Here is a 24,693-nt window from a genome sequence, read left to right as displayed (position 1 = left end):
TGCTACCACATCATAGTTACATTCAGTTTGAAAATGTTTTGCAAAGTCTGAATTCTATACATAGAATTTTGAAAAACATCCCCAAAGGATTGTGAACTCTTACTTAGAGGATGTGGTAAATTTGAAGGAAAACATTTATCACATCCGTGATAAAAACATCCTAAAAACTCAAAAGCCTTTCGTTCACTACCATCGTCATAATAACCATCCACAAAGTAGTTTGTGTAAGTAATTTGACCTCACCTTCATTGAGGGCATGTCGAATGGGGATCTTGTCTCTCTCAGAGATGTACTTGAGCCATTGTATGGAAGGTGTTGAGAAAGATTTCTGACTGTCTATGTAATTATCTAAAGGTGGGATAGCTAAAATGTTTTCAGACAGAAAGTTGATTCTGAATATTTGCAAACAGACACTAGCTGCATTTGAACGGGTCAACCATTGTACTGCTCAGTATCTCATCCCTGAAAGCTATACAGCCTTTTCTCAGAATGTGGACATCGTTCTTACAATATTGAGCCATTTCTTCCTTAAAGTGAAAGAGCTTTCCTGTACATGTATTGTACCATTCAAAAAATTCTTCTCTTTCTTTGGCCATCATGGTGTCTACCCCGTAGAACTCAGGTTTTGGATAAGGTCCTACATAATTCTGATTTTCCACAGTATTCCAAAAATACTTTGGAAAATATCTTTTTTTGTCTGTTGTGAACCCTATAGCCTTTGGAATAGCACTCAGTCTCATAGGGAGAAAAGAGAGACTATCGATGTATCTCAGTTTTTACAACGACTGGTTTGACACTGATGCTTTTTCGATCCTTTACTCTGATCCTGCACGGTATTACATTTAGGGCAGTAGAATCTAGTTTTGCATAAAGTTTGATTATCGCTTGAATCGATCACTGTTTTATGTTTATCATAACAATGCTGCGATCTACAAACCCTTAGACAATCTTTACATTGTACAGTCTTTTTAGGCTGTTTAGGACAGTCTTTGTCAAGACACACTTTGCAATGAAAATCACATTTGTGATGTTTCTGATTGTTAAAGCCGGTGGAACAGTAAGGGCAGACATAGGATGTACCTAAAACTCCTTTAAGATTTTTGACACCGTAATAATGGTTATCTTGCAAGAACAGGTAAACGGTTTTGTCATGAGGCATGTTAGTGTTCTGAAACAAAGTATACCCCTTCTTTTCATCACTTCGGTACAACACTATGATTTTGCAGTTCAAATGTTGCTCAAAGCGTGCGATATGTGCAAAGCTAACCATTTCATCTGTGGATAAACCTACATCATTTTGCAGTTGCCTCGCTATTTGTTCTACTTCAGAAATGTTTTTCTCAGGATTCAATATTTGAGAAACGCATAAGGCAAAACAGAGGTTATCTTTGTTGTGAAAAACATATAGATGTTTCATCTTTTTCTGAACAAAATCTGTGCTGAAGATACCCGATAGCTTTTTTTCCCTCCACCCTGAGGAGCATGCACAATCCGAATAACTACTTGTAAAGTTTCATCGGAAAGTATTTCAAATTTACTCTGAATGGCGTTTTCAAACAACATCAGAAAGGAATTCAGGTCGATACCCCCATCATTTATCTGAACACGCGACGAAACATTGAGCGAATCACCCTGAATTTCTACAAACACACCATCACTCGGACCACCTATTTCATCATTGGCAACATTGAGCATTTCATTTAAAATCTCAAGAACATAATTGTAAAATTTTGCAAAGCTGTCGACGTTGCCGAGAGAAAAAAAGTTTATCCTTCTTCTAATTTCTGTGGTGCGGAATCTGTCTAAGCGATTAATATTGATATTTGGGTCAATAACACCCCCCATTTGTACATCACCATCGTCAGATGGAGGAGGATTGTCATTGGGGTTATTCTCAATATTAGGTGAAGGAGGAGAATTGTCATTGGGGTCATTCTCTGATTCAACACTGGGGGGTGGAGGAGAATTGTCATGATAATCAGGACTGGTTAATGAATGTTGACTTAAGTTTATCAGAATATCATTTAATCTCAAAAGACTTTGATTTAGTTCATAGAAAAAATCTGACAAATTTTCAGGATTATTTTCTGAGGTATTAACAGGAGACGTTAAACATTCAAAGTTTGAGGGTGGATTAGAAGGTTCTGACAAACTGTCATTAAGCTGTTTTACAGTGTCTAACAGAAAAGGATTCAGAGTTGTACACGTATCATATTCATTGAGTGTGTTTTGTAATTTCGATAAGCTCTGCTCCAGTTCAAAGAAAACATCATGCAAACTTTTAGCTGTATTTTCTTCAGTATTGTTAGGAGATGTTAAACATTCAAAGTTTGGGGTCGGATTTACTGACAAACTGTCATTAAGCTGATTTACAGCTTCTAACAGAAAAGCATTCAGAGTTGTGCACGTTTCGTGTTCATTCAATTTAGTTTCTAATTTTGAAATACTGCGTTTTAGTTCGCAGATTATCTGAGTGCTATTTAAATCATGTGAAAAAGGACTGATGTTAGGCTTCTTAGCTTGATTGTTTAAAACCTCGTTGCTAGGGCGTTTTTGGGCCATTTGACTAATACAATAATGCAAAATGAATAAATAAACATTAAAATAAAATAAGTATTACATTCTTGAGTAAGCAGTCGATGGCTCTTCACAGATAACAGCATTTGTAGAAAGTAGCATCATAATAGTGTCAGATTGTTTTTACTGAAATCTAAAGATGAAAAAAAAAAAAGTTTCAATTAGGACTAGGAGATACACACAAAATTATGAATAACATATTGTACTTTACTTACGGGGGAAGAGCTTCATCATAAGTGGATGTGTTCAAGTAGGAGGTGTCTCCAGTTCATAACTGTTTAGGACGTTTGACTAAAGAGATACGAAAATTTTCATGAATAACATTATAAAATACATATTATCTATATAAATATATATACATTTATATATATATATATATATATATATATATATATATATATATATATATATATATATATTTACTTACCCTAAGGACTTAGTCTTGGAGCTTGTAAAATATTAGCCATCACGTCTGTTCTTCTTTGTTCTTAATCTAAAATAAATAAATAAATAAATAAATAACATATTTTTAAATGAAATATAAATTAATATTCTTAAATTAATCATATTTTCCGTGATAAATAACAGAATGTCAGTTCTTACCTGTAGATTTTGGTTCCAGTCCGAGCTGTATGTCATCCAAAGCTGAATGTCAGCGTGTAATGTGTAGATTTTGGACAGCTATTGAGCTCCTAGATATACTGAGTCACTTATCGGAAACTTTCTGACGTACAGCGAGGAGGAGGGTTTAGGAGCGGCAGCGTTAAGACATCTTCAAATGTCATTTTTATCGTATTAAAACAGTATGTTTTTGGGGTGAGGGTCATAGACCACTTTTTGAACGGGGGAGAAAATGAACGATTTTAAAACAATCTTTAATCACTAAAACACCATTAATCATTTAGAACTTGTGTGTGTGTGTGGGTACGTGCGTGTGTCATGACCGTTTGATGGGGGGGGGGGTTGGGAGACTGTTGGGCAATTGCTGTAATTCCCGTAAGGTGTTCGTGTATGTGTGTGCACGATAAAGGGTGGGGGGTTCACGTATGTGTGTGCGCAATAAAGGGGTGGGGGGTTCGCGTATGTGTGCGCGGGATAAAGGGGTTCATCGTGGGGGGTTGTAGATTGTAGATACCTGTAATAAAACAGAGCGAAGGGTGGGAATTACGGTTAAATTACACGTTTATGATTGGTTGAGGGGAGGGCAGGGAATTCCGGGGTAAAATACACGCTTGTGATTGGACGAAGCGAGGGCGGGACTTTTGAGCAAGAGTGGGAAAATACACGCTTATGATTGGTCGATGACAGGGCAGGACTTCCGATCAAATAGACGCTTCTGACTGGACAAGGGGGCGGGGCTTCCCTCCCAAAAGGGGGCGGGGCACGGGGCACGCTCTGATTGGCCCAAATGACCTGTCAAAACGAAGTTACAAATAGTGCCTCATATTCTCTCTCTAACATGAGCCTGAATTTGTGTTGACATCAGAATGACACTGCCCACACTCTGAGGATCTCCAATCACAGAACTGGACCCAGAAGCAAAGGTGGGGTTAAACTGTGTTAAACAGACACAGTGGAGACATGAGAAAACAGAGCCAAAATAAGGGCAGTAAATGTAAAAAGATGTGGAGGAGAAATAAAACTGTGTTAAAACAGACCTCATGTGTCTTGCCTGATGTAGCTGCTTTGCTGTGTGTGTTCTCCTGTGTTCCACAGACCAGCTGCTCACACTTCGTCTACTGCTGCCAGCCTCAGACCACTCACCATCACCCACCACCATAAATTACGTTGAAGTAGACATGGACTCGGATTACTAACCCTCAGACTGATGCTTCCAGCACTATTATAATTATTATTGTCCCAGACTGATGTCACTGTCACTGTTGTTGTTGTTGTTATTCTTGCTTTTACCCCAGTACTTCTATCACTCTTACATCATTACTCTAGTATAACTACACTATAGCAAAATGACAGACTGAACTGGTGATACTGCCACTGTCGTCTTTGGCTGCTCACCTGGGTCCATGGGGGTACAATCATTGGTGTGCAGTGGGGAGTGTGGAGCACTCGTACTTGTGATCTGGATTCCCAGCCTCTCCTGCTGTTCTCTGCCAGTGAGGAAGTTGGTGATCCACTGGCAGGTGAGGGCTGGCACACTGAGCTGGGTCTGTTTGCTCAGTAGTTGTCCTGTGATTCTTGTGGTGTTTTGACCAAAGCAGGTCACAGATGCTTCATTAAATCCCCGAACTGTGTTCCCTTGTGGAAAAGGGCTGCATATGTCATGTTTAACAGAAGTTCCAGAATGTCAGGGGAGCAGTGTTTCAAGTTTAACAGGGTAATGTACGTCCACATTAACCCTTCATATTCCCTTGCACTATGTACTACCCCATGTGGGAGAAAAGAGAGAAATGGGAGGAGGATGTTTAATATGCAGATGTGCTTTATTCCAGATGTGAATAGTATTTTTGAGGAAAGGTTCTCTGTTGTTCTTTTCAGATGTGTTGTGTTTGTGGAGTATAGATCCAGCTTTAATGGAGATATGGTTCTGACGCCTGCTCAATATTCATATACAATATCTGTGTGATTAAATGAATGCTCTGTCTTTATCATTTCAGCACAACAGAATTCTGATCTACAAACTCAAACTCCAAGTCTGAGAAGTGTCGTTTCTTCACAGAAGACTGGTGAGTTTTTACCATTTAATCCATCAATCTCAGTCTTTATTAACTGTTAATTAATGTCTGAGAATAATTACTAATAATTGTCATTAATTGTCTGTGTTATTAGTTCCTCATGAATGTGTTTAACTGCTCTTTTCCACACGCCGTTCCTGACACAGAGACAGAATCTAAACAGTGCTCTTGTCTCTGCACTGGCTGAAAAACAGAGATGACTGCGCTATGATTGTGTTTCTCAGTGTGGAGAACGTGTGAACCTGTTTAATTATGATCTAAAATGTAGAATTCATGATTCCTTACAGATTTAGAAGAAAAGGCCAAACAGCTGGAAGAGAAACTGAACATTATAACAGATAAAGATAAACAGCTAATAGAGATACAGCTTCAGGAGAAAGACAGACTTCTCACAGAGGTCAGAGATGAACTGAGACAAACCAGAAGTGAATTAGAGCAGAATCATAGAATACAAATGGAAGAGATGGAGAAAAGACTTCAGGAGAAAGACACAGTTATAAAAGAACATTTAGAGACAATTGATAAAAGAGACGTGTTATTAAAGGAGACAAATGAAAGACTTGAAGGTGTTAGTGAACAGTTTAAGGAGAAAGACACAGAGCTGGAGAATGTGAGGAAACTGCTGAGAGAGAGAGAGTCTCTACTGGAGGACACAGTGAAAGAGGTGGACAGCTGTAAAAATCAACTGGAGACACAGAGAAAGGAGCTGCAGGAAAAGAGCAGCACACTCCAGAAGATGAAGATCCAACTGGAAGAACAGAAAACTGAAGTGAGTGAAAAAGACAAACAGCTTGAAGAGAAGTGGAGGATTGTAAGTGAGATACACACACAGCTAATGGAGAGAGAGAAGCAGGTTAAAGAGAAAGAGAGACTTCTAGAGGAGAGAAACAAGCAGCTGCAGGAAAGAACACATCCTCCATCATCAGTTCCAGTCAGGAGGAGAAACAGCAAGGAGGGGAGACCTCCAGACTGTAAGTAACTGACCAGGTCACTTACATTGATTTCTGCAATGAGTAGTTTATATTTTTCAGAATATTTCTTGTACTGTGAAGGTTATATCACACACTGTTCAGCAAATTAGAATAGTGGTTTGTGTATATATATATATATTTATATATATTGGCAAGGCAGGAACACTCCCTGAAAAGTTCTGGTGCCCACTCAAATGTGTGTACTTGCCTTGTGCTCATATATATATATTCCCCCAGGTAGTTGACCGTGAGGAGTTTGGTGTGTTCTCCTCATGCTCCAGGTGCTTCGGTTTCCACCCACAGTCCAAAAACACACATTGGTAGGTGGATTGGCTACTAGAAGTGTCCCTAGGTTTGAGTGAATGTGTGAGTGTGTGTCGCCCTGCAAAGTTCTGGTGCCCCCTCTGGGGTGTATTCCTGCCTTGTGCTCAGTGATTCCTGGTAGGTTCAGGGCCACAGTTCAATAAATAAAGATTAATTGTGTGTGTAAATTGCAGGATTGTATTCTCTGTAGAGGTTGTGAAATTAATTTAAAAAAGCTAATTCCCACATTAATTCACATAATTGCATATCTGCACACAGCTCTTTAAAAATAGGTATTTTGGCTGAAGGAAACATTAACTGTCTACCTTAATTTTACAGCATTAACTCTCCACAAACTCTCTTTAAGAATGTGTGTTTATTCTGGTTCTGTGGTTTCTCAGTCAGTGAAGAGACTCCAGACCCAGCTCCACTCAGGAGGAGAAACAGTAAAGAAGAACTTCCTCCACACAGTAAATAATCACACATTCATATAGTTTCTGAAATGTTTCTCTAGACAGACCATTCTCATGCTTAGTAATAAATTAACCCCTTCATTCTTGTTGATCTGCAGTGAGTGGAGAGTCTCCTCCAGAGTCTGGTGGTGTATCAAAGCTGAGGCTGGTCCTGCTGGGGAGGACTGGAAGTGGGAAGAGTGCAGCAGGAAACAGGCTCCTGGGCCGAGAGGAGAAGAGCAGGGCTGGAGCGTCTACAGTGAGGCAGCAGAGTGAGAGCAGACAGGGCCAGGTGGCTGGGAGGCAGGTGACTGTGGTGGACACTCCTGACTATTTCAGTCCTGGACTCTCTCTGGACGAGCTGAGACAGGACGTGGGACTCTGTGTCCGTCTGTCGGCCCCAGGACCCCACGCCTTCCTCCTAGTCATACCAGTGAAGCAGACCTCAGGAGAGGAGAGAGACATGCTGCAGAAAATGGAGGAGATGTTTGGAGAGAGATGCTGGAGGAACACCATGATCCTCTTCAAGGTGGAAGGAAACAGAGAGAATTCTACAGCAGTGAGATCTTCCTGGAGACAGAAGCTCAGATCAGAGCAATGGAGACAAAGATCATGAAAGAAATGGAGGAAAAGAGGATGAAGGAAGAGAAAGAAATGAAGGAAAAACATGAAAAGGAGCTGCAGAACTCTCTGAGAAGGAAAGAGGGAGCAGTACAAGAGCACGAAGGAGAAATAAAACAACTTAACGACCGAACAACTGACCTAGAGAGAAGAATGAAAGAAGAGAGGGATAAAGAGAAAAGGAGAGGACTGGAACGAGAGTTGGAGAGAGAGTTAGAGCGAAGGACAGAAATGGAAGAAAAGGTGAAGAGACTGAAAGAGAAGAGAGAAAGAGGTGTGAGATGGAGGAGAGACACAGACAGATGGAGGAGATCATGGAGACGTATGAAGGAGAAGCCAGAGCAGAAGCAGAGAGAAACTTAATGAAGATCCTGCTGCCAGAAATCTGGAGAAATATTTTGGCTTCAAAGTCAAAGGCTGATTGTCCGAACTGCAAGACTCAAGGGCCCAAGTCTGATCAGTATTTTAGGACAGCAGTTGCAGGTGCGTGCATAGCCACATCAGTTGTTGTTATAACGAGGCAACTGTGGAGGTGTTAAGAGGAGCAGTACCTGGGAAAATGAAACAAATCATCACATTGATAACTGACCATGAATTATTGTTTATTTACTTTTTATTTAAGTGCCAATTGTGTTCATGGTTCTGAGTTCTTTAGAAATAGACAACAACAGAAAAGGGAGGTGGTCTTTGTCGTGTTTGTTGCTGAAATCACTGTGTGCACTAAAGTTAACCAAGAGATCTGGACCTGCTCAAAGAGCAGCAACTGGTGAGAATGTGTGGTCCTGGGGTGAGGAAACTTTTAAAATTCCAGAGATCTACAGTTCTCACAGCAAAACAAACTCCCCGTGCTGTTTGTGTTCATTCAGAAGCTCTGTGTCTTTTAAGGTGGAACAGTGTGTTTGAGTCAGAAGTGACTGTAGCTTGTTTGTAGTCGAAGTTTAACTGGTCTGTATGCCTTTATTCACTGTTTGAATTATCACAGAAACTCATTTGTAACTCGGTCTGTGTTTACTTTCATGCAGTAAGCACTCTCCAGAATTTCTCCAGAGTCGGTTTGACTTTATGTTATGTGTCTGAAACCAAAAATAAGTCAATATTACCCACATATGGAGCAGGAATAAAGCAACATCCTATTCATGTTTAATTTCATTTAAATATTTTTTACTCCCCACTGTCCAATGCCTCCAGATGCTGTTTCTCTGTTGTGCCTGAACGGCAGCGGGCTTCTGAACCATTTCAGACCGAGATGAAAGACTTTTGGTCCCAGTTACCTAGCCAGGGATGTGTACAAACACCAGACAGCACACAAACAGACCAGTGAGGAAACTAACAAAAAGAAATTGTGATCATCGCCTTAAAAGATTTTTCTTTTTCTTTTTTTTTTTTGTGAGGGTGTGGAGGGTCTTCTGACCACGGTGGGCTACTCATCTTTAGCTCAGGTGTTTGTGGTGGTAAATAACCGTGTTTTTTTATTATAGAAGAGGTACATATTAGACTGTGTTACTAAAAGTGTTTATAAAGTTTCCATGGGTCAACAACCTCTCTAAGATTATTCAGAATTTTAGATAAAGTTGGGGTTTCCTCAGTGTTTCACTGATGAAACAATTATACTCAGTTGTGCACAAAGGCATTTATTCAGTTTGATGTGATGATTATGGAGAGAGGGGCATCAGGAGGAGCGTGTGAACTCAGTGTAGAGGAGTAATGAAGTGACCTTCTAAAAAGCCTAAGCCTGAGGATGGGAAACACAAAGAGGTTTGGACTGAATATTAAAACATTACTCCAGCCAATCATCAACAGGGGGGTGTTCCTGGTCTTGCACAGGATGAGGAGACCGGAGGAGCAGGGGAGAGTTGGACCACACTTATTGTCATAGAGATATGATTTCAAAGTGCAAGCTTGTTGAAAGAGAGACAGTTTTATTAAGACAAATGCTCTCTCCCCTTCAATCAAAGAGTGTCACTGCTTTCCAGCCTGGATTTAGAGCTTCAGTGCTGCTGCGTGTAGATATTGTGTGGTGGCAGGATGCAGAAGAGGGACTGCTTAGGTCCAGATCACATCTACACAAACAGTGCTTAGAAAAATATGCAAATGAAAAGATAATTTAAGTGAACACTACATAAGATTTGGGTTTTTTGCTCCAGGGGCTCCGCCAAGTGTAATTCATATGTATAGCACTGTACTGAAATCAGTGGAGAGGGGGTGGTGGTTTCCTACCCTCCACTAAGAATTACATAGTGCAGTTTCTGCAGAGCTGAGCCCAGAGTATCAATGATAGAGGCTCTGTCTACATAGAGTCGAGCTTGAGTCAAGTCGGTTAAATCTGTTCCTTTCTTGTAAAGTCAGTCTGTAAATGTGTTTCAGTTTGTGAATGTGGAAGAGGCTGATGTAAATCTTTAACCAGAAACTTCATGATGAGTTCATAATTGATGACTTTATGACTAAGGAAACTTAGGAGTTGTGATTAATGTGACGTCTCACAACATTTGTTCCTGTTTTATCAGAAAATGTAGATTGAGAAACACATTTGAGCAGAACTGTAATCTGTAAATGATTATTCATTTTGTTACAAATATCTGTAATTTTTTCTGAAATCCAAACAGAACAAAATATTTTAATACAAAGTCTTTAAAATATTTTAAATACAAATTCTTAATTGAATCAGTTGTTGTCTGATGTTAAGAGAATGTGAGATTACACCATTAAGAGGACCTCATTGTTTCTATATTCACTGTCCATTCTCTGAGCTCCACTGACCGTACAGTAGCACTTTATTGTTCTACAACCACAGCACTTATGACAGCACCACACACACTAACACACCACCACCACATCAGTGTCACTGCAGCACCGAGACTGATCCACCACAGAAATCATACCTGCTCTGTGGAGGTCCTGACCAGTGAAGAACAGAGTAGAAGGGGGACTAACACTATGCAGGGCCACAGCAGTAATATTCAGCAGTGCTCTGTGGTCAGTGTCCTGTGTCCTGTGACTAGAGGATGACAACACAAATTGTTCATTAACAGATGAGCTACTGTCTCTGACCTTGCAGCTACAAGGTGGACCATCTACAAGTGAAACGGTGGCTTTCACAAAATAACTTAAGCAATAAAAATAACATCTAGAAGTTGAACAATATTTTAATATTTAACAGTTTCTATTAATGGGCGGCACGGTGGCACAGCAGGTAGTGTTGCAGTCACACAGCTCCAGGGACCTCCAGGATTCCCGCTCCGGGTGACTGTCTGTGAGGAGTTGGTGTGTTCTCCCCGTGTCTGCGTGGGTTTCCTCCGGGTGCTCCGGTTTCCTCCCAGTCCAAAAACACATGTTGGTAGGTGGATTGGTGACTCCAAAGTGTCTGTAGGTGTGAGTGAATGTGTGTGTGTCTGTGTTGCCCTGTAAAGGACTGGCTCTCCCTCCAGGGTGTATTCCCTGCCTTGCGACCAATGATTCCAGGTAGGCTCTGGACCCACTGCGACCCTGAATTGGATAAGTGGTTACAGATAATGAATGAATGAATGAGTTTCTAATAATGATAAATAATAGATATATTTCCTGGATAATTTTCATATTTTCCTCAGGGCAGTGTTTCTGAACATTATTTCTGACCCTTCTTTCACAGCTGTTGTTTATCCACTGCACACTGGCACCAGGTGAATTCACAAACTACACAATAGATGTGTTTAATGAACTGGTAAATCTGTTTATAATTTATTACAGAAAGAGAGGAGTGTTCTCTGTTCTAACATCACTGTGTGTTTACTGTGTAATAATTATATATTGGTTCAGATGAATATTTATTGTTGAGGGTCAGGGGCAGAGCAGACAGTTTTGTTATTAGAGCTCTGCAATAAAACCCTGTAAAGGACAATCTTCTTAGATCAGGGCACTTCTCTTTCTGAGAAAAGATTCTTCTCAAAAGCATCAGGGGCCATGTAATTTCCAACATTTTTGCAAATGTATTTATAGGTATTACATGAGAACAAATCAACAAACGAGATCAAATGTTTGTAATGTGATCTTTGAAAATGTTCATGTTTATTATTCAAAAAATAATGATAGCAACAATGATAAAGACCATGGTGTCAACAGTTAGGTAAACTAAACACAGTTATTACAGTGATGTTTATGCTTTATGAGTCTATTTGATATAAATGCATTTATCTTTTACATGGCCATTTTACATATTATGTTTCATGTTTTTTTTTCTGCAGAAACACCTGTGTCAGTCTCTAACATTTAATTATTTAACTGTCAGGATCGCGGAGCAGACTGACGGAGGCGGACACACTTGCTAAAACACAGTATACTTTTTATTTAAACAAGATATAACAAAACAGAGAGACTTCGACAGAAAGACAACAAACAGGGAGCTAACAGAGACATGGACAAAGGGAGCTAAACGAACTAAACTTGGACACAGAGAGCTAAACAGACTAACACAGGACAGAGAGCTAAACAAACTAAAGAGGGATACAGACAAACTAGAGATACGGACAGACTGAAGAGAACAAAACGTCAGTGACAGTGGAAATGAGAAACAGGACCGACCGGCGGAATAAATAACACTTTAGACTGCACTTTTTTGGGGCGGAATAAGCTTTAAAAAAATTTATAATTTTTTTCTGTTTAATAAGCCTTTAGGTACATCGCTAATGGGGTCCTAAAACTGTAGTCTTCTCGTCTGCTTATACCGTTAGAGGGCAGTGTCACGAAATCACAGGGTCCTACACTTGTGATCCTGAAACTGTTCCTAAAACTGTAGCCTCCGGTTACTGCAGGAACATGTAGGGGGGGGGGGGGGGGGGACTGAGCTGCAGGAGAAACTGAAACTCAAGTGCTCTGCTCTGGACGCTGGAATTAAGAGAGAGAGGTGCGTGTTGCATTTGTGGATAAATTATATTATATTTATTATTTATTTATTGTTATTTTTTAAGATTTACGTTTTTGTGGAGAGAGCGGATTTGAGCTGCTTTAAAGTGGAGCAGGTTTCTCCTGAAGCAGTCCTATAACTCTGAAGGAGAGCGAAAGGAAGGGCGGCAGAGGCCGAGCAGTTTCCCGTTTTCTGGGATTCAAATTCCTGTGGTGGACAAAAACAATAATGCCGCCACATTTACATTCAGAGTTTCCGATGAGCATTTGTTGGATGTGTTGTGTTGTGAGAAGTGCTGTAGGACTCGGTTTCAATCCGCACCGTTGACTAACGGAGAAACAAGTTACTCTTTTCTGTAACGGGAATCCGGTTTAATCAACCGCCTTTTCAGAAACACAGTTACACTCGCCGCACGTCATATTTTTGTGCGCAGACACTGAGCGGTAAAACTCAGTGCGCGTGAAGAAGAAAGAAAGCCCTTAAGCGGTTTATAAAACGGTCATTTCTAATAGGTACTTAATAAATACAGATATCAGTTCAGTGTCTAACATGCTATGTACCTATGAAATATATATTACTGTATAGAGTTTGAGTAAATGGCGTCCAATTACAAATAATTGAAATAATTTTTAAGTACCAGGCTCCATAAAATAATATTTTAAAATAAGTACAGTAATTTTATTCCATTTCTCATGTACATAGTGTGGTAAAAACTGAACTGATATCCGATGGTTGTATTTGCTACTTATTAAATATAACGATTTAAAGCAGTAAATTTGACTCATCTTTAAGAGCAATAGATACCATTTACTCAAAAACAATATAGTTATATCACAGTTTGTTACTTTACCTTTAAAGTGAAGGGCTTGCTTTCAGGTCTTCACCGCATTGAGTATTACCGTTAAGTCACTAGTATATGTGCGGGAAAAAATCTGACGTGCGGTGTAACCGTGTTTTCTCAAAGGCGCTCGGGGCGGCACCGACGCTTGCGGACGATTTATTTAGAAAAAAAATAGCGGAGTGATATTAAACAGGGTCTAAAAGGGACAATTAAGCAGTCCGTTAACAGACAGCCAGCAAAAAACAAGGACGAGAGAAATCTTCATACAGAAATGCCGAATTTCATTAGTGTCCGTCTGATAGAGGGACATTCTCCTTCAGTATCCAAGACGGCGTAAATGAACCGATTTTGTATGAGGGCAAATTACTATGTTTTTCTCATTCATGAATAAACGAATGCAATGGATGTTGTTGGTTTGTATTCAGTTGACAATGTAAAATTATTTCTGATTCAGTTTAAAAAAACTTAAATTGAGGGACAACTTAAATTGACTAAGACTAAAATAGTAATTGAAAATACTTTTAGCTCAATAATATTTAATAATTATATCAAAATATATGCTGAAACATGTATTAATAAATGTGGAATAATATAAGAAAAATAAAATTAATTACATTCATTCATTATCTGTAACCACTTATCCAAGTCAGGGTCGCGGTGGGTCCAGAGCCTACCTGGAATCATTGGGCGCAAGGCGGGAATACTCCTCTGGAGGGGGCGCCAGTCCTTCACAGGGCAACACAGACACACACACCTACGGACACTTTGGAGTCGCCAATCCACCTACCAACGTGTGTTTTTGGACTGTGGGAGGAAACCGGAGCACCTGGAGGAAACCCACGCGGACACAGGGAGAACACACCAACTCCTCACAGACAGTCACCCGGAGCGGGAATCAAACCCACAACCTCCAGGTTCCTGGAGCTGTGTGACTGCGACACTACCTGCTGCACCACCGTGCCGCCCTAAAATTAATTACAAATGAATTCAAATTGGTTTCCATTTTCTTATGTTTATATGATAAAGTCTTTGTTTTATCTTGGACTGGCCTCTTGCAGTCTTGACCACAACACTGCTAGGTACACAAACTTACATCTCTCTCTCTCTCACACACACACACAAACTCTCTCTCTCTTTCTCTCACTCTTTCTCTCTCTCTCTCTGTAGGAGGAGATAAAGAGAAAAAATGGAGACTGCAAGCAACAGTGAGACAAACAACCATATATTGATCAGTTTTTCATATTATTATTGTTTCCTACAACAGGTTTAACTGTGAACATTGCGATGTGTTTCCCTTCACAGAGTTTAAACTCATTGGGCCCTGTGATGATGAATTTGATTTAGGCTCTGCTGTCACTCTCTCCTGTCACCTGTCTCCTGAAGTCAGTGCTGTTGACCTGGAGATCAGGTGGTTTAAGGAGACGGAGTGTGTTTGTCTCTATAAGAACAGACAGGTGACAGAGGGGCGGGGCTACGAGGGCAGAGTGAGTCTGTTCACTCAGGAGCTGCAGAGAAGCAACGTGTCCTTACAGATCACTAACAGCATAGGGTCAGATGTAGGATATTACCTGTGTCAGGTCACTGATGGAGACACAACACTGGAGTGTACAGCAACAGTGGGTAAGTATCTCAGAACTCCCCTCTGTATGAACTCAGCCTCATCATCAGTGTCTCATCTCAGAATAAAACATGAAAAGACAGAAGTGAGAAACACAGATGTTCAGAAGTGAGTTGTGTTCAGAAACAGGAGGTAAATCACACAGAGGATAAATGATGGTAATGTGGAGTGAAGGACAGAGCATTTCAGTAAAATTAACAGTAACTCTGTTTCTCATAGAAATCTCCACACGGCTCAGAGATTCAGTCAGAATTTTGTATGTAGACTTCTATAGGAAGAGTACAATAAAGAGTTTAGATCATGGGTCACCAGTCTTATTCATAAAGTTGCCGGTGTACTGCAGGTTTTTATTCAAATTAAGCAGGAGTACACCTGATTCTACTTGTTCAATCAACTCGTCTCAGTCTTTAATCTACACTACACTAACTCTGTCCTGAAACACATCAACAACTGTGTGGACAGAGTGACATCAAAAAAGACAATAATAACATTTCCTAATCAGAAGCCCTGGATGAACAGAGAGGTTCGCACTCTGCTCAAAGCCAGAGTTGCTGCCTTCAGATCAGGAGACCGGGAAGCATACAGCTTGGCCAGAGCTAACCTGAGGAGAGGAATAGCTATAGCCAAGCACTGCTACAAACGCCAGATTGAGGAGCACTTTACCTAGCACTTTAGTGGTTAGCACGTTTGCCTCCCAGCGCTGGGATCTTCGGTTCAAATCCCATCTGGGTGGAGTTTCCATGTTCTCCTCGTGTCTGCGTGGGTTTCCTCCGGGGTCTCCGGTTTCCTCCCACAGTCCAAAAACATGGAGGGTAGGTGAATTGTGTCTAATAACTGTCCTACTGTGTGAGTGAATGAGTGTGTATGTGTGAGTGAATGTGTGTGCACCCAGATATGGATTGGCACTCTGTCCTGGGTGAAATCCTAGTGGCCGATGCAGTCCTCCAGGTGGACAGTCGTTCCTGGTCGAGAGTACGCTGTGCGCGTTTGGCTGCCGCTTTTCGCCAGTGTGTGGATTGAGTGTTCTGAGCGTTCTGAACAGTGTGGATTGTAAAGCGTCCTTGGGTATCTAGAAAGGCGCTATATAAGTGTAACGATAGATAGATAGATTTACATCAACGGAACTGCAGTGGGTCAGTTGTCCAGTTTCAAGTTCCTCGGTCTCTACATTTCCAGTGATCTTACCTGGTCCTTGAACTCCTCCATCCTCATCAAAAAGACGCAGCAGCGCCTCTATTTTCTTCTGAAGAAAGCTTACTTGTCTCCCAGGATACTGGTGAACTTTTACCGCTGCACCATCGAGAGCATACTTACTAACTGCATATCTGTATGGTACGGCAGTTGCTGTGCTGCAGACCGCAAAGCTCTCCAGCGGGTGGTAAAAACAGCACAGCGCATCATAGGCACCGAATTACCTACCATCGAGGACATCTACCACAAACTTTTATTTTGAAAATGATCATGTTTTGGCAGTGAGTCAGACAAGGTGGGTCTTCTATGGGCCAGGTGTGCTATTTACCAGACTCCTTTCAGCTCAGGTCCGGCCACTTTTTTTGTGTCAAAAACGTTAGTCCTTGCGTGTACGTCCGCCTCCTCGACCTTCCCTCAGCCGTGACAAAACCAGAGGCAAGAAGATAATCATTTGTTATCTTGGCTAGGGCTGCCTCAGTGCTATGATGTGCCCTGAATCCATTTTGGAATTTTTCATATATATGGTTCTTATGTTGATAACTGAGTTGTTGGGCCACAGCTTTTAATCTAAGATCAAATGGTAGATTAAAAATAGGCTTGTAATTAGACAATTTGTAGGTAAAAAGTTTCCAGTCTTTCTTCGGCAACTACATTATATTTTATATGAATGTGGAGTACTTGGGTTGAATACATCCTTAAAACCAATTTACAAGTAGTTATATACAAACCGGATTCCAAAAGAGTTGGGACACTAACAAATTATGAATAAAAACTGAATGCAATGATGTGGAGGCACCAACATCTAATATTTTATTCAGAATAGAACACAAATCACAGATCAACAGTTTAAACTGAGAGAATGTATCATTTTAAGGGAAAAATATGTTGTTTCAAAATTTCATGGCATCAACAAATCCCAAAAAAGTTGGGACAAGGCCATTTTTACCACTGTGTGGCATCCCCCTTCTTCTTACAACACTCAACAGACGTCTGGGGACAGAGGAGACCAGTTTCTCAAGTTTAGAAATAGGAATGCTCTCCCATTCATGTCTAATACAGGCCTCTAACTGTTCAATCGTCTTGGGCCTTCTTTGTCGCACCTTCCTCTTTATGATGCGCCAAATGTTCTCTATAGGTGAAGGATCTGGACTGCAGGCTGGCCATTTCAGTACCCGGATCCTTCTCCTACGTAGCCATGATGTTGTGATTGCTGCAGAATGTGGTCTGGCATTATCTTGTTGAAAAATGCAGGGTCTTCCCTGAAAGAGATGACGTCTAGATGGGAGCATATGTTGTTCTAGAACCTGAACATAGTTCTCTGCATTAATGGTGCCTTTCCAGACATGCAAGCTGCCCATGCCACAAGCACTCATGCAACCCCATACCATCAGTGATGCAGGCTTCTGAACGGAGCGTTGATAACAACTTAGGTTATCCTTGTCCTCTCTGGTCCAGATGACATGGCGTCCCAGTGTTCCATAAAGAACTTCAAATCGTGGCTCATCTGACCACAGAACAGTCTTCCATTTTGCCACACTCCATTTTAAAAGACCCCTGGCCCAGTGCAAACGTCTGAGCTTGTGGAGCTTGCTTAGAAATGGCTTCCTCTTTGCACTGTAGAGTTTCAGCTGGCAACGGCGGATGGCACGGTGGATTGTGTTCACTGACAATGCTTTCTGGAAGTATTCCTGAGCCCATTCTGTTATTTCCTTGACAGTGGAATTCCTGTTTGAGGTGCAGTGACGTTTAAGGGCCCGGAGATCACGAGCATCCAGTAGAGTTTTACGGCCTTGACCCTTACGCACAGCAATTGTTCCAGATTCTCTGAATCTTTTGATGATGTTATGCACGGTTGATGATGATAACTTAAAAGTCTTTGCTATTTTACGCTGGGTAACACCATTCTGGTATTGCTGCACTATCTTTCTGCGCAACAATGATGGAATTGGTGATCCTCTTACCATCTTGGCTTCAGAGAGACACTGACACTCCGAGAAGCTCTTTTTATACCCAATCATGTTGTCAATTGACCTAATTAGTGTTAATTGGTCTTCCAGCTGTTTGTTATATGCTCAATTTCCTTTTTCCAGCCACTTATTGCTACTTGTCCCAACTTTTTTGGAATCTGGTTTGCAGATTTCTAGATGGTTCCTTCCTTTTGGTTCCTTCCAAGGTTTCTTCCTCGTGTGCTGAGGGAGTTTTTCCTTGCCACTGTTGCCCCTGGTTTGCTCATAGGAGGTTTGGACCCGGATCTCTGTAAAGCTGCTTTGTGACGACCTTTTGTTGTGAAAAGCACTATATAAATGATAGATAGATTTACATCAACTGAACTGCTGTGGGTTAATTGTCCAGTTTCATGTTCCTTGGTCTCCACATTTCCAGTGATCTTACCTGGTCCTTGAACTCCTCTGTCCTTACTTGTCTCCCAGGATACTGGTGAACTTTTTCACTATGTTGTAGACCACAAAGCTCTCCAGCGGGTGGTAAAAACAGCACAGCGCACCATAGGCACCGAATTACCTACCATCGAGGACATCTACCACAAACACTGCCTGGGCAAGGCAAGAAATATCGTCAAGGACATCACCCACCCAAATCATGGACTTTTCAGCCTTTTACCATCTGGCAGACATTACAGGAGCCTCCGTTCCCGCACTAGCAGGCTTCGTAAAAGTTTTTTTCCTGACGCTGTTATCCTGATGAACACTATTCAGACACTTTAAATAAAAATTGCACAATAATTTCACTGCACCTTCTGTAAAGTTGTATTTCATTCATGCTTCAGTACATAATGCATCATCTACACAATGTTACTTTGTTTACATGTTTTATATTTCAATATGTATATATGGTTACAACTTCCATAATCACAATGTTATATCACAACTGCACTTTATGTAAATTATGTAAATAATGTTATATATTGCACTTCTGGTTAGATGCTAACTACATTTCATTGGCCCTGTACTGCACAATGACAATAAAGTTGAATCTAATCTAATCTAATCTAATCTTTAAACAGAAATACACATTGTGCTCCTGTTTGGCTGGAATGAAAGCCTGCAGCCACACTGGCCTTTTATGGATATGACTGGTGACCCCTGGTTTAGCTTTTACTGATCACACTCAAAACAACCTCAGAATACACGGACTACATAGAAAACACTTTTAAAACATAAAAAACATAACGTTATTAAAAGTTATTAAAACCTTTTCTAGGTCATTGTTTACATGTGGTTCTTATTGTGTTATTGTATTGTACAGAAAATATGGAGGGCAAGATTAATAAATGCAGAAATGTAAACAGGAGCACAAGGTTGTGTCCATAACATATAACAAGAGCATCAGTGTTTTTCTTGTTCATTTGATTTAACAATAAATACTAGATGATCTACCACCAAAGAACAAAGAAAACTAAGAACATTTTGTTGATTTTAAGGATTACAATTACTTATTTATTCAATGTAACAAATTATTGTAAAGCAAGTGAAGTTTAATGTGGCTGTGTGCATCTAAATCGGGTTTTATAAACATATTAATGCCACAAAATGTCTTCCCACCACTTCCTTTTACAATATTTCAGGCAAAGATACACACACTCACATGATAATATATAAATTCTGCATTCCTCCACGCTCTGTGAAATACATGTGTAAGTGTTTAATACATGTGAACAGTGGAGAACACGCATGGTCTTGTGCCAAACACAGCCCCAGAAACACATACCAACAGAGAGTGTTCTTGTCTTATTTCCTATTATTTATTTATATGAAACTTTGTAAATGACCCCGTCCATGATGTTAGCATTTTCTCATTGGGTTTTATCTCACACTGTGCTCTGTTCTTTTCTTTTACACAGTTCCTGTGGTGAGTAAATCACTCCTCCCTCCTCATACTGATCACAATGTCTGCTGTGTTTATAAACATATCACATCTATTACAGTTTAATCCAGAAATCAGACAGTGACCTCAGTTATTTCAGGGAATATTCACCCGAAGAAGTCTCCCATCACAGAATGAAGACTGTTCCTCTTCTTTCTCACAATGCACAGGCATGAAAATGGTCCAGATCAACCTCTGTGTGGTCTTCTAAACTTTAATTTGTCTGAACTGAAAGTCTAATGAACGGAGCTGCAGTAAATAAGAGAGACAGGACACTTTACAAATAATACATTGTCTATCTTTTTTAAATATTATGTACAGTCAAAATTTCTCTCTAACATTTATTTTTTTTTATCTTTCTTTCTCTTTGATGTTTTAGGGAGTTGCACTGGTAAGTGAATTTTGTGTATTTCTACTGAAGTAATGATTGTAGTTTGTGTAGTTTATAAAGTCAGAGGAGACATTTAATCCAAGGCAAGCTCTCACATAAAATCCAGTTTCATTAGTTGCTCATTTTTTAAACAATGCCCCATCTCCCACCATCCTTCCCACAATACACTGCTGTATAATCCCACTGCACTGCAGGAACTTGGAGACAGTGAAGTTTATTGATGAGAAAAACACACCTCAGATAAAAGCAGTGTGGACTCTGTTGGGAGTGATGTGAGGGTTCTTATGTGATGATGCAACATTTCAAGTTACATCATCACTATATCTACCTCAGTATGTCATCATTATTTTCCCTCATTACATCATCATTACAGCCTTCTTACATCATGATTACAGTCTCCCTAATTACATCATCATAAAAGTCTCCCTTATTATAAAGTGTTGGGAGGGTTACTTTTAAAATGTATTCTGTTACAGAATACAAAGTACATGCCCTAAAATGTATTTTGTAACATATGCTGTTACTTTACTCAATATGAGTAACATACTCTGAATACTTTTGGATACTTCAACATTTTCTTACATTTTTAACAGTGTGAATGTGGTATTCACCCCATTACTCATGAAGAATATCCTGTTGTGTTCTACTGTAAGAACTAGTTAAATGTATAAGAGCTTTACAACATTTGTTGTAAAGGAGTAAAGACTATAAGAGTAAGTAAACACAAAATATCTTCAGTGATTTGTCTTGTAAAAAATGACCAAAATGTCCACAGCCATTAAGAGCTTTATTTATATAATCAAGTACCAATAGTGTTTTAAGAGAAACAATGTTTTTTGATTTTTGGAAGTAAAACATGAGCCTGAAACTTTGTTAAACATGATCACTGTTTCAGGGGTGTTTTTACATCTGTAGCGTCTATTACTCCAAAAGTAGGGAATGAGGAGAAAGAGGCTGGAGCAAGAGACTGTCATGTCTTACTAGGCACCATGCCTTGTTCACCTAGAAACAGAGTCTTAAAAAAAACTTTGCACTTCATTCAAGTTCCTTGTCATTTTGATAACTTAAAATCTTAGAACCTGAACTAATAACTCAGAACATAGGGTGACACTACTCTGTTGACTCCAGACTACAATGCTGTTTACCTGTTTGTTGCTGTGTTTGTTTGTCTTTTTAATGAACTTTATTGAACCTGGGCAAAGATTAATTATATGCTGCTGTACATGATGATCTGGACAATGTGTGACAGACTTGGTAAACTGGCAATTACCAACTAGTAACAGTCAGGTGAGCAAGGACATCAGGTGCTTACAATAGTTAGTTGTTCTAATATTTTAAAATCATTTTGTTTGTTTATGCATGTTGCTGCATTTCAACAAATAACTGGTGTTGAATTTTGATCATACAAATATATTGAACACTTAGTTATTGCTGATAAATGTGCTTAAAATTGCTTAAAATGTTATGCACATTCTTACTTACCTGTTATTTAAAGTTGAGCAAACTTTTGTTGCTGAATATTGGTCTAATTTTATGACAAATATTGGACTGTCTATTCTTTGCTTGGGTTTCATAGAAAATAGGTACACCGGACTTGCATATTCATTATGCCTGTTCTTGGGGCAAAGTTGAGCATCCCGTTGACTGTGATGCCAGTCCTAACAATCTCTGCCCCTGGAATTCCTTGCTCCAAATCTTAATGTACTAGCCTGAATTTTGGAACACTTTTTAGTATATCCTTCCCAATAAAGTAACACTGAGCTAAATAGAATTTATTTTCATTTCAGCATTATTTACTCCTGCCGACCATATTTCCTGTACAACATAATCACATAATAAAAAATCAATGGCAGTCTGGCAGTAGGCTTAAAAGCAACAAGGGTGATATGAATGTATTAACAGAATCAATAAGTTATCTGTCATATTGTGTGGATCATTCCAATCACACAGGCCAAAGTGTACACTAATAATAAACCTTGGATCACTAAAAAAAATTTAAAAACATATCTGTCCCAGAAAAAAGCTGCATTTTTACAGGGTGATGTACATAAAGTCAAGGAACTGGAAACGGAGTTCAGGCAGAACTTTAAAGTTGCTACAAAATAAACTTAGCACAAAAACTAAGAAAATTTTTTTGATAGATTGTTTCTTTGTTGTAACAATTCTTCTTGGCAATAAATCTCATACCATTGGAAAGCCTGTTAATTTCCCCTTTAAATGGTGCCACATTTGTAAGGAAAATGCATTTGTGGGATGAGCAGTAGAGCTGAGTATGTGGGTTGCGCTCATAAAACAATTGCCAAATCCTCTCTACCAATGCCAAACAGCTTATTTTGTGTGATGGTATGGGTATCTCCCTCACTGGAAAAACAAGGCTTGTTGTCATTGGAGGCAATCTCACTGCAGAGAGATATCGAGATCAAATTCTGCAACCAGTGGCAATCCCATATCTCCACAGTCTGGGACTGAACTCTATCCTCCAAAATGACAACGCTCATGCCCACAGAGCGGGGTTTATCAGAGGCTACCTCCAGAATTTGGGAGTGGAGAGGATGGAATGCCCTGCTAGCTCCTGACCTCAACCACATTGAACACTTGTGGGATCAGCTTGGGCGTGCTGTTTTTTGCCCGAGTGTCCAACATACCCACGTTGGCCCCATATACAAGGCAGTCCCATGGTTGGTTTGCTGGAGAAGGGGGAGTAGGAGGCTATGTGGGCTTGATGGCGACCGAACGTGGCTTTGAAGGCAGAGAATCAGCATAAATGAACACAGGGCACAGGAGCAAGCTGACATTGTGAAGCAGTCAAGTTGAGGTCCGTCCCGTGAGCCAAATGCAGCAAGTTTGTCCAACGTGGAAATGACGTGAGTTTGCAGGGTATACAGTGGTGTGAAAAAGTGTTTGTCCCCTTCATGATTTTTTTTTTTTTGCTTAAATATTTCAGATCATTAAACAAATTTAAATATTAGTCAAAGCCAACACAAGTAAACACAAAATAACTGGTTGGGCTGCCCTTAGCAGCAACAACTGCAATCAAGTGTTTGTGGAAACTTGCAATGAGTCATTCACAGCGCTTTAGAGAAATTTTGGCCCACTCATCTTTGCAGAATTGTTGTAATTCATCCACATTGGAGGGTTTTCGAGCATGAACCACCTTTTAAGGTCATGCCAAAGAATCTCAATAGGATTCAGGTCAGGACTTTGACTAGGCCATTCCAAAGTCTTCACTTTGTTTTTCTTCAGTCATTCAGAGGTGGACTTACTGGTGTGTTTTGGATCATTGTCCTGCTGCAGAACCCAAGTTAATTTCAGCTTGAGGTCACAAACAGATGGCTGGATATTCACCTTCCGGATTTTTTGGTAGACAGCAGAATTCATGGTTCAATTTATCACAATTTTCAACTTTTGTCTCGTCAGTCTACTCATCAGAGTATTTTCCCAAAAGTTTGATTAAAAATGTTGATTTCGCAGAAATGTGATTGACTTGGAGTTACATTGTGTTGTTTAAGTGTTCCCTTTATTATTTTGAGCATTGTACATTGTATATAGTGTTTATATATTGTGTACAATCAACATTTTTCTCTAACATTTCATCTTTTTATTTTTTTTTCTCTTTGATGTTTTAGGAACGTTATCAGGTAAGTGAATGTTGTGTATTTCTACTGAAAGTACTGGATATAGTTTGTGTAGTTTATAAAGTCAGAGGAGAGTTTTAATCCAAGTCGAGCTCTCACATAAAATCCAGTTTCATCAGTTGCTCATGTTTTAAAACAAAGCTTGAAATGAGAGCTTTTAACTTCCATCTCCCACCTTCCTTCCCACAATGCACTATGGCATAATCCCACTGGACTGCAGGAACTTAGAGACAGTGAAGTTTACTCAGCCTCACTCACTGCATCATTTTAATCACCATCATCACCATTGTCATTACAGTTTTCCCTATTACATCATGATAACAGTCTCCCTAAACCATTATTCTTCTTCTTCATTATACTATTTATAGTAGTGCTGGGCGATATGAGCACAAATCAATATCACAATTAATTTAACATCTTACCACGATTATGATTAATGAGGGAATATTTTGTTTTTGTATTTTTGACCCTCATAGTTCAGTGACGAGGCTTGTACTATATTTTTTCTAATGTTGCTGGGAGCTTGTTCCTCTCTTTTTTTTTCTCAGCATTTACATCTGACTTCTTTTTGTTCAGTGTTGTCTTAATTATAACCAAACACAGCACGTCCAAACCACAGATACTGTGTTTTTCTTTGGTACA

At 39.8% G+C, this 24,693-nt stretch overlaps 1 pseudogene; it reads left to right on the top strand.

The window, feature by feature from the left end:
* Positions 1-1,114: 1,114 nt before the first annotated feature.
* Positions 1,115-24,693, top strand: part of LOC136676414 (trichohyalin-like) — a 63,182-nt pseudogene continuing 39,603 nt past the window's right edge.

This window comes from Hoplias malabaricus, chromosome 2 (assembly GCF_029633855.1).
Source record: "Hoplias malabaricus isolate fHopMal1 chromosome 2, fHopMal1.hap1, whole genome shotgun sequence".
NCBI lineage: Eukaryota > Metazoa > Chordata > Actinopteri > Characiformes > Erythrinidae > Hoplias > Hoplias malabaricus.
The sequence above is the reverse complement of the archived record's forward strand: the minus strand, read 5'-3'. Positions and strand labels throughout refer to the sequence as shown.